Raw genomic sequence first — 8,441 nt, forward strand, 5'->3', positions numbered from 1 at the left:
GGTGCTGAGCTTGCCCAGACTTTAAAATTTTAGGGTTTCTAACTCCTCAATAGAGTTGCCCTAACCACGGTGTCGGTCCTTACGCTGAATAAGGTGCAGGTATAGCAAAGTCAAAACAAATAAGTCAGAGAAGCAACCTAGGGTGCAATGGGTTATACAGGTACAGAACTAAAAACATAAACAGACAAAGTGACGTCAGACAGACCAAGTAAAAATCTAGAAGGCAGTGAATTACAAATACTAAAAGCAGAAAAGTAGTCACAGAACAAGCTAAGGTCAGAATACACAGGAATAAAGCAAAGCAGGAGTCAGTAGCTAGTGTAGAAAATGAACTTTAGCACAAGCAATAAGCAGATGGAGACTGAAGCCTTCTAAAGACCAGGTCAGGAAAGTGCAACTGCTAGGACTGGAGCCTGCAGATCCTGAGTAGCCAGAACGCAGCATGTGATGCCCAGCCAGATGCGGTTACATACAAAACATAAGACAAAAACAAGTAAGGCTCCTTTCACACCATATGTTGCTCCGTTTTAAAGACCCATTACAATGTCCCATTAAAGGGGTACTCCGCCCCTAGACATCTTATCCCCTATCCAAAGGATAAGATGTCAGATCGCCGGGGTCCCGCTGATCTCGGCTGCGACACCCTGCTATCATTACTGCACAGAGCACGCTCGCTCTGCGAGTAATGACCGGCGATACAGGGGCCGGGGGATCTTGACGTCACGGCTCCGCCCCCTCGTGACATCACGACCCGCCCCCTTAATGCAAGTCTATGGGAGGGGGTCCACGCCCCCCTCCCATAGACTTGTATTGAGGGGGCGGAGCCGTGACGTCACGGCCTGTATTGCCCGTCATTACGCACAGAGCGAGGTTGCTCTGTGCAGTAATGATAGCGTGGTGCCGCAGCGGACATCCCAGGGGTCCCCAGCAGCAGGACCCCGGCAATCTGACATCTTATCCCCTATCCTTTCGATAGGGAATAAGATGCCAGGGGCGGAGTACCCCTTTAAGAAAACCCTTAAAAACGTCCGTTAAAAAATGCCATTAAAGTTTATGGGATTTTTTGATTATCCGTTATCACCCATTATAGCCCATTATGAGTAATGGACGTTATTTGTGATGGGAGAAAAATTTGTGCATGTAATGTTTTTTCTCCTGTCACAAGTAACGTCCATTATTCATAACGGGCTATAACGGGTGATAACGGATAATCAAGAAATCCCATAGACTTGAACTGGATTTTTAAACGGACGTTTTAAGGGTTTTCTTAATGGGACATTGTAACGGGTCTTTAAAATGGAGCAACATATAGTGTGAAAGGAACCTAAAATGACATGAATAAAAGAAAATGACAGACAGCAGAAGGGAAAACTTTGTGAGGGCTTACAATCTAAAAGATAAAGGGGAGAAAGACAGTAGGTGAAATAAGCAGTTGTTCATATAGCAGTACAGTGGCAATAGGGCTATGCTATTATGACGTGTTTTCAAGCTGCTTTTGAAGGCTTTAACAGAGAATAAGAGTCTGATTTGTCTGAGTAAGGAGTTTCAGTGTGTGGGGGTGAGTACAGGAGAAATCTTGGAGATTGTTGAGTGAGGAGAGCACAGACGTGGGGGTATGGAGATTATGTAGGGGGCGGTATTGGGAGCTCAGGTCAGAGATGTATGGAGAGGACAGCTTGTTGTTAGCCTTGTATGTCATTGTTAGCAGTTAAAACTGCATTCGCTGGGCAACGGCGTAGTATGGGGGTGCAGTGGCCCAAGGTACAACATTTTTAGGGGCACAAAGTCTGACAATAAAAAGATTGAAGATTTACATAAGAATGTAAACTGAGTGGTGATGCATACAACGCATGCAGTGACACCAAATGTTGTACAGGAGCAGGGAGACCAGATGTAAACAGAATCACTGCTCCTCTAGCAAACTACACCAAAAGCATAGCGCGCTATGGAATATACATACAGGAACAGGGACTCCGGTCTATGGCTGCACTCCCTGCTCCTGTACTAAAGAGGTGCAGGACTTCTGGTGAAGGCTGCATGGGATGACAATTTCATTACGTGTGGCCTGCACATGAAATTCTGCGCCATTCCTACTTCTGTAGAAGTGAAGGAAGAGGGCCCTTTCTTGGCAATGGAGTGTGGAGGAGGGGAGTTTGATTTTTAATATTTTCTTATGTTGGCAAGAGGTGGGGACCTAAAGGAAGGGGGAAACTTGCCAATAGGGGACATCTACCTACCTGTCTAGTTTTTAGCCACCATGTGAAATGGATTTTATTTTCAACTTGAGTAGGTTTTTTTTTTTTCGTTACTTTAGTGCTTAACTTTCCTGAACCTGTGTGGCCATGTCCAATGCTGGCTCAACGGAGGGTGAAGGTCCCTCAGAGACAACTATGTCGCAGGATAGTATTGCGCAGCCCTGGAGGCATCGCTGCTTTCACAAAAAAAAATTTTAATGTATTTTGACACCTTTACATTTTCTGACATTGCTAAGTGTGTTTTCCATGTGCAAAATTTCTTGGTGGTGAATTGCGCAAAAAAAAAACTAAAGGCGCAAAATTGCGCCAAAGATCGATTGGTGCAAATGATGAATTACTGACTAAAGTTAAAATCACACACAAGACCGTGTGATTTTGAGAAAGTTGTAAAAATGACAGTGGAGAGAATGCGACAAACTTTGGCTCAAAAAGACACTGCGCCAAAGCATTGCGCCAAAATTACGTGAAAAAAAACACATAAATCCTTTGATAAATACCCCCCATTGATCTTTGACAAGTTCTAGATTATCATGGTAAAAGAAATGGGTCAGGACATAGACCACAAGACCTATCATTTGGGTATTTCCAATATGCTGTGGTTTGTACTTACAAAAGGTTGCGAAAGAAAGGGCAAACTGGCAACCAACAAGGTGCATCACAGCTGTCCAGTTGTGATCCTAACATGCCCATTTGTCATTGGACAAGGGTCAAATTGGGTATGGACAATATAGTCGCAGATTAGGCAAGAATCCAATTTAACCCTCGTCCAATGACAAATGGGCATGTGAGCATCACAACTGGACCATGGAGCAATGGAAGATGAATCAGGTTTTTTTTTACAGAACAAAGATTTCTAGAGTTTTCTTTCAAGAACCTTTCTAAAACTCTGCATATGCATCCGTTTTGTGTCTTGTACGGTTTTGCTAGTTTTTCTCCCGTACCCAAAAGTTTAGTTTGATGACAGGTACTCTTTAAATAGAAGTAATTTACAAACCTGTATAACTGTCTGGCACCAGTTGATTTAAAAAGGGGGGTGGGGATGATGAAGGGGGGGGTGTGGGATGATTACAAGGGGATGATGAAGGGGGATGTGTGGGATGATAAGGGGATGATGAAGGGGGGATGTGCGGGATGATAAGGGGATGATGAAGGGGGGATGTGTGGGATGATAAGGGGATGATGAAGGGGGGGATGTGTGGGATGATGACAAGGGGGGATGTGTGGGACGATGACAAGGGGATGATGAAGGGGGGATGTGTGGGATGATGACAAGGGGATGATGATGAGGATGTTAATGACGGGTCTGGATGATGACAGGGGGGGATGAGGTATTTCCCACCCTAGGCTTATACTCGAGTCAATAACTTTTCCTGGGATTTTGGGTTGAAATTAGGGGTCTCGGCTTATACTCGGGTCGGCTTATACTCGAGTATATACGGTAAGTGGTTATTCACAGGTCTCATTGCGGTTTCTTATAACAAAGGTTTTTGTGTATACAGGCGGAATAAATACCGCAATCTCATTATTAATCCCACAGGAGAAACCCCGTATATGTGCAATACAACCCAACTAGGAGGAAGTATATTGGAATTCGAGGTTATATATTACATTGTATGATAAAAACTATCAAATTTAGGACACAATTATTTCATGTTCGATGGTGATTTCTTCCTTCAGACCAGGGGAGCTTCAATGGGGGCGAAATACTCACCCTCATTTGCTAACATATTTATGTTCTTTTGGGAACAACAATACATATTCAATCCTGAAAGCCCCTTTTATGAGGAAATCCACTGGATAGGAAGGTTCATCGACGATCTGCTGATTATCTGGAAGGGTAGTGAAACACGTTTTGAAGAATTTATACAGTACATTAGTAACAACGATTTAAATTTGAAATTCACTTCCTATTTCAGCAGATCGTAGGTGAACTTCCTTGATATCACTTTGAAAAGCAAAAATTCTAAAATAGAGGTATTCCCGTTTAGAAAAGAAACCGCAACAAACTCGGTATTGTTGGCATCATCATGCCATCCTAGGCACATGATCAATAATATACCGTTTGGAGAGTTATGCCGAACGAAAAGAAATTGTTCAGATATGATACAGTTTGAAAAGGTTAAAAAAGAAATTGTGGGTAGATTTAAAGACAATGATAAAGTGCTACAAGATTCAACAAAAAGAATTGACAACCTGGATAGAAGTGTACTAACAACATATTCTAATAAGGAGAGTAGGAGAGTTAAATCTCAAAATAGACAGGAAGGCATAAGAAAACCATATTTTGTAACCCACTACAGTGTCCAATTTAACCAGATCAGAGGTATCAATAAATACATTCCAGTACTGGAGACAGATCCTGTTGTAGAGAGTATAGTGCAAGAGGGGATTAAGACAGTATCTAGTCGAGGCCCCACATTGGGATCCACCCTGTCACCCAGTTTGTTTTCCAGCCGGTCCAATCCTAGAGAAAATAGGGGAACCTGGCTGGAAACAACTGGGAATTGGAGGTGTGGACACACTAGATGCATCACATGTAATTTCATGGAGCAATCTAACAAAGTAGTTTCATGCCACACAGGTAAGGATTATTTGATTAAAGATTACATAAATTGTATTTCAAAATCATTAGTATATGTGGCTACTTTACTGCATGTAAGCTACAGTACACTGGTTGTACTGGTAACACCTTGAAAACCAGGTTTCGAAAACACGTGGCGGATATTAAAAATAATGTTTCTAGTGTGTCCATGCTCGCCAAACATTTCAGAGAGAATCACGCAGGGGATGCTAGTTCGTTGAAAGTAACAGGAGTAGAGAAAGTTCAACTGGGGGCGAGGGGAGGCGACCTAAAAAGACGCTTATATAATAGGGAGACATATTGGATGTTTCTATTATCAACCAGACATCCACAAGGACTTAATAAGAGACTTGACCTCATAATCACATGTCCGTAATACACAGTTTTTGGTATTCTAGATGTGAATGGGTTCTCTTAGATAAGGGGCAAAAATTAATTAAAAATAAATAAAAAAAATGACAAAGAGATAGAATGCTAATAAAAATAAGAATATTAACAAAATAAAATAAAAATATAAACCTGATTCTATTTAATGAAAATAAACTTAATATAAATAGTATATTTAGTTATGATTAAATAATGTGTAGGAACGTGATTTATGATGGTCCCAGTATTTCTTTGTCCTAAATTTGATATACATTGTCCTACAATGTAATATATAACCTCGAATTCCAATATACTTCCTCCTAGTTGGGCTGTATTGCACATATACAGGGTTTCTCCTGTGGGATTAATAATGAGATTGCGGTATTTATTCCGCCTTTATACACAAAAACCTTTGTTATAAGAAACCGCAATGAGACATGCGAATAACCACTTAGGTGGTAAGATATGGATTTAGAACCCAATTCATGTGCAATCCACCTCTTCCATGTATTTTAAATGTAATAATGTGCAAGGTCAGAGGCCAGATCGCATAGTATTTTAACCATGTTTGTTATAAGATGTGTCAGTCTACGATTAAGCCCTGCATAGGGCGAAACGCGTCAGACCATCTATCTGTATGTGAACTGTTGTTTATCAATAAAGACAAGTCTTGTAATCCCCACCTTCAGTGCCGCACTGAGTTCTTTTTTCGTATCTCGAGTTGCCGAGGGCGGTACCGGCTGGTCCGCAGCACAGGTGTAGAGGATATTCAACGCTGGTGTGAGCGGTATCCAAGTTTCCCTTTGTAATTTACAAATCTGTTTAACTTTCTGGAGCCAGTTGATATGAAAAAAATTATTTTTCACTGGAATATTCCTTTAAATAAAAAGAGAAAAAGCAGGTGTGCTCAAGCTGTATATATGTCCGAGAGCTAAAGTCTGGTGTAAACCCCAATTTTCACACCAATTTTTTGCAAAGGCAAAGAAAATAAATAATCAAATGATGGACTATGCTCTCCAGGACCTGGTGTGGGTGCGTTATTGTGATATGTATGAGAGAATCACTTCTCAAAAACTTAGTAGTATGAATGCATCAATGTGATAATTATAAGAATGACTGTAGCAAGGGATGCTGTGGAGTAGTGTGTGAGAGAAAAGAGATCTGTGTAAGAAGAGGAAGGAAATAGGGGAGAAAGAAAAAGATAAAATAGATGGGGAAAAAAATGGAAAAAAATTTGAATAGAGCCTAAAAAACTTCCAAAAAAATCACAGAAAATGTCAATAGCGTTAAGTATATCATCTATTAAAGATAAAATATACCAAAATAATGAATATAATAAAAATATATCGAACAAGAGCCACTGGACGATAGTGGTTCATACTAATAAAACAAATGCTGCAGATGGAAAGTACGAGATCTGTCCTATATATATTTTTAACGAGGCACGCTGTAAGTATCCGGTGGGCACTCGGTGTGATTGCAGCCATTCAGATTATTGAATAACAGTAAATGCCGGGAGTCATATGTGGCAAAGTTCTTCTATATTGAAGATGTAATTGTACTTTGGTAGCACACCGTTAACAGGGTGCGATCACCAAAAAAGGAGCGAGGTAGTTCAGAGATATGCGGCTATGCCGCTGCAGATTTTTGGCTTGCCCCTGTAAGTGAGTATGGATGTATTGGTACTATGTACCACTCACCGGATATCTGGCAGCTGACACCCGTATCTGAGAAGATGGTGATTGTGGTCTCCCCTGCTTCGGTCAAGTGCTGTATCTGGGAGCTGCTGATGGGGTGTCGATGAAGTCCTTGTGGGGGGAGGGCACAAAAACAAGGATGAGTTCAAAAACAGTGTTTCCGGATTCCAAGAACAGCAGACCGGCAAGTCTGTTGGTCTATGCAATGATGTCCTGTGATCTTTTGTAGTCAATGTGTGTTCCAATAGCCGTGGCCGGCTATTAACCATTTAGATCGCCGCTGTCTAAAGAACCCTGTAAACGCTCCCTGGTGGTCCAGTGGGGTGGATCGCCATCCCCACCCCCCCTGCGCAGCGCGATCGCAGGGGGCGAACCACTTCTGAGGTAGCTGGAGGGCTTACCTCTCCTTCCGTCCAGGGCCCGGCTCTGTGATTGATAAAGCCTGGAAGGACCAGGCTTTATCAATCGAGCGCAGAGCACACAGATCAATGTTGTTTTATGGAACCACATTGATCTATATGAGGAATCAAATGATGTCCCCTAAGGAGACTAAAAGTGTAAAAAAAATAAAAAAATAAAAAAGTATAAAAACACACACATTAACCCCTTCCTTATTAAAAGTTTAAATCACCCCCCTTTTCCCAAATTTCATATAAAAAATATATAAACATAATAAAAATAAAACATATGTGGTATCGCCGTGTGCATAAATGCCCGAACTATAAAAATGTATACTTAATTAAACCACACGGTCAATGGCGTACGCGTAAAAAAAAAAATCCAAAGTCCAAAATAGCGTATTTTTGGTCACTTTTTATACTATAAAAATATGAATAAAAAGTGATCAAAAAGTCTGTTCAAAATAAAAATAGTACCAATAAAAACTTCAGATCACGGCGCAAAATATGAGCCCTCATGCAGTCCCATACGCAAGAAAATAAAAAAGTTATAGGGGTCAGAAGAGGACAATTTTAAACGTATTAATTTTCGTGCATGTAGTTATGATTTTTTCCAGAAGTACGACAAAATCAAACCTATATAAGTAGGGTATCATTTTAATCGTATGGACCTACAGAATAAAGATTAGGTGTCATTTTTACCGAAAAATGTACTTCGTAGAAACGGAAACCCCCAAAATTTACAAAATGGCGTTATTTCTTCAATTTTGTTGTACAATGATTTTTTTTCCCGTTTCGCCATAGATTTTTGGGTAAAATTACTGATGTCATTACAAAGTAGAATTGGTGGCGCAAAAAAAAACCCTCATATGGTTTTTTAGGTGCAAAATTGAAAGATTTATGATTTTTAAAAGGTAAGGAGGAAAAAAAATGAAAGTGCAAAAACAGAAAAAATGCTTAGTCCTTAAGGGGTTAAACAAAAACCTGAAGAATGGCTGACAATGACCAAATCCAGGTGTGCAAACCTTGTGGCATCATAGCCATGAAGACTGGAGGCTGTAATCACTGCTATAGGTGCTTCAACTAAGTGCTGAGTAAAGGGTCTGAATACTTACGGCAATGTAATATTTTAGTTTTTCCTCTT

This window comes from Hyla sarda, chromosome 4 (genome assembly GCF_029499605.1).
Source record: "Hyla sarda isolate aHylSar1 chromosome 4, aHylSar1.hap1, whole genome shotgun sequence".
NCBI lineage: Eukaryota > Metazoa > Chordata > Amphibia > Anura > Hylidae > Hyla > Hyla sarda.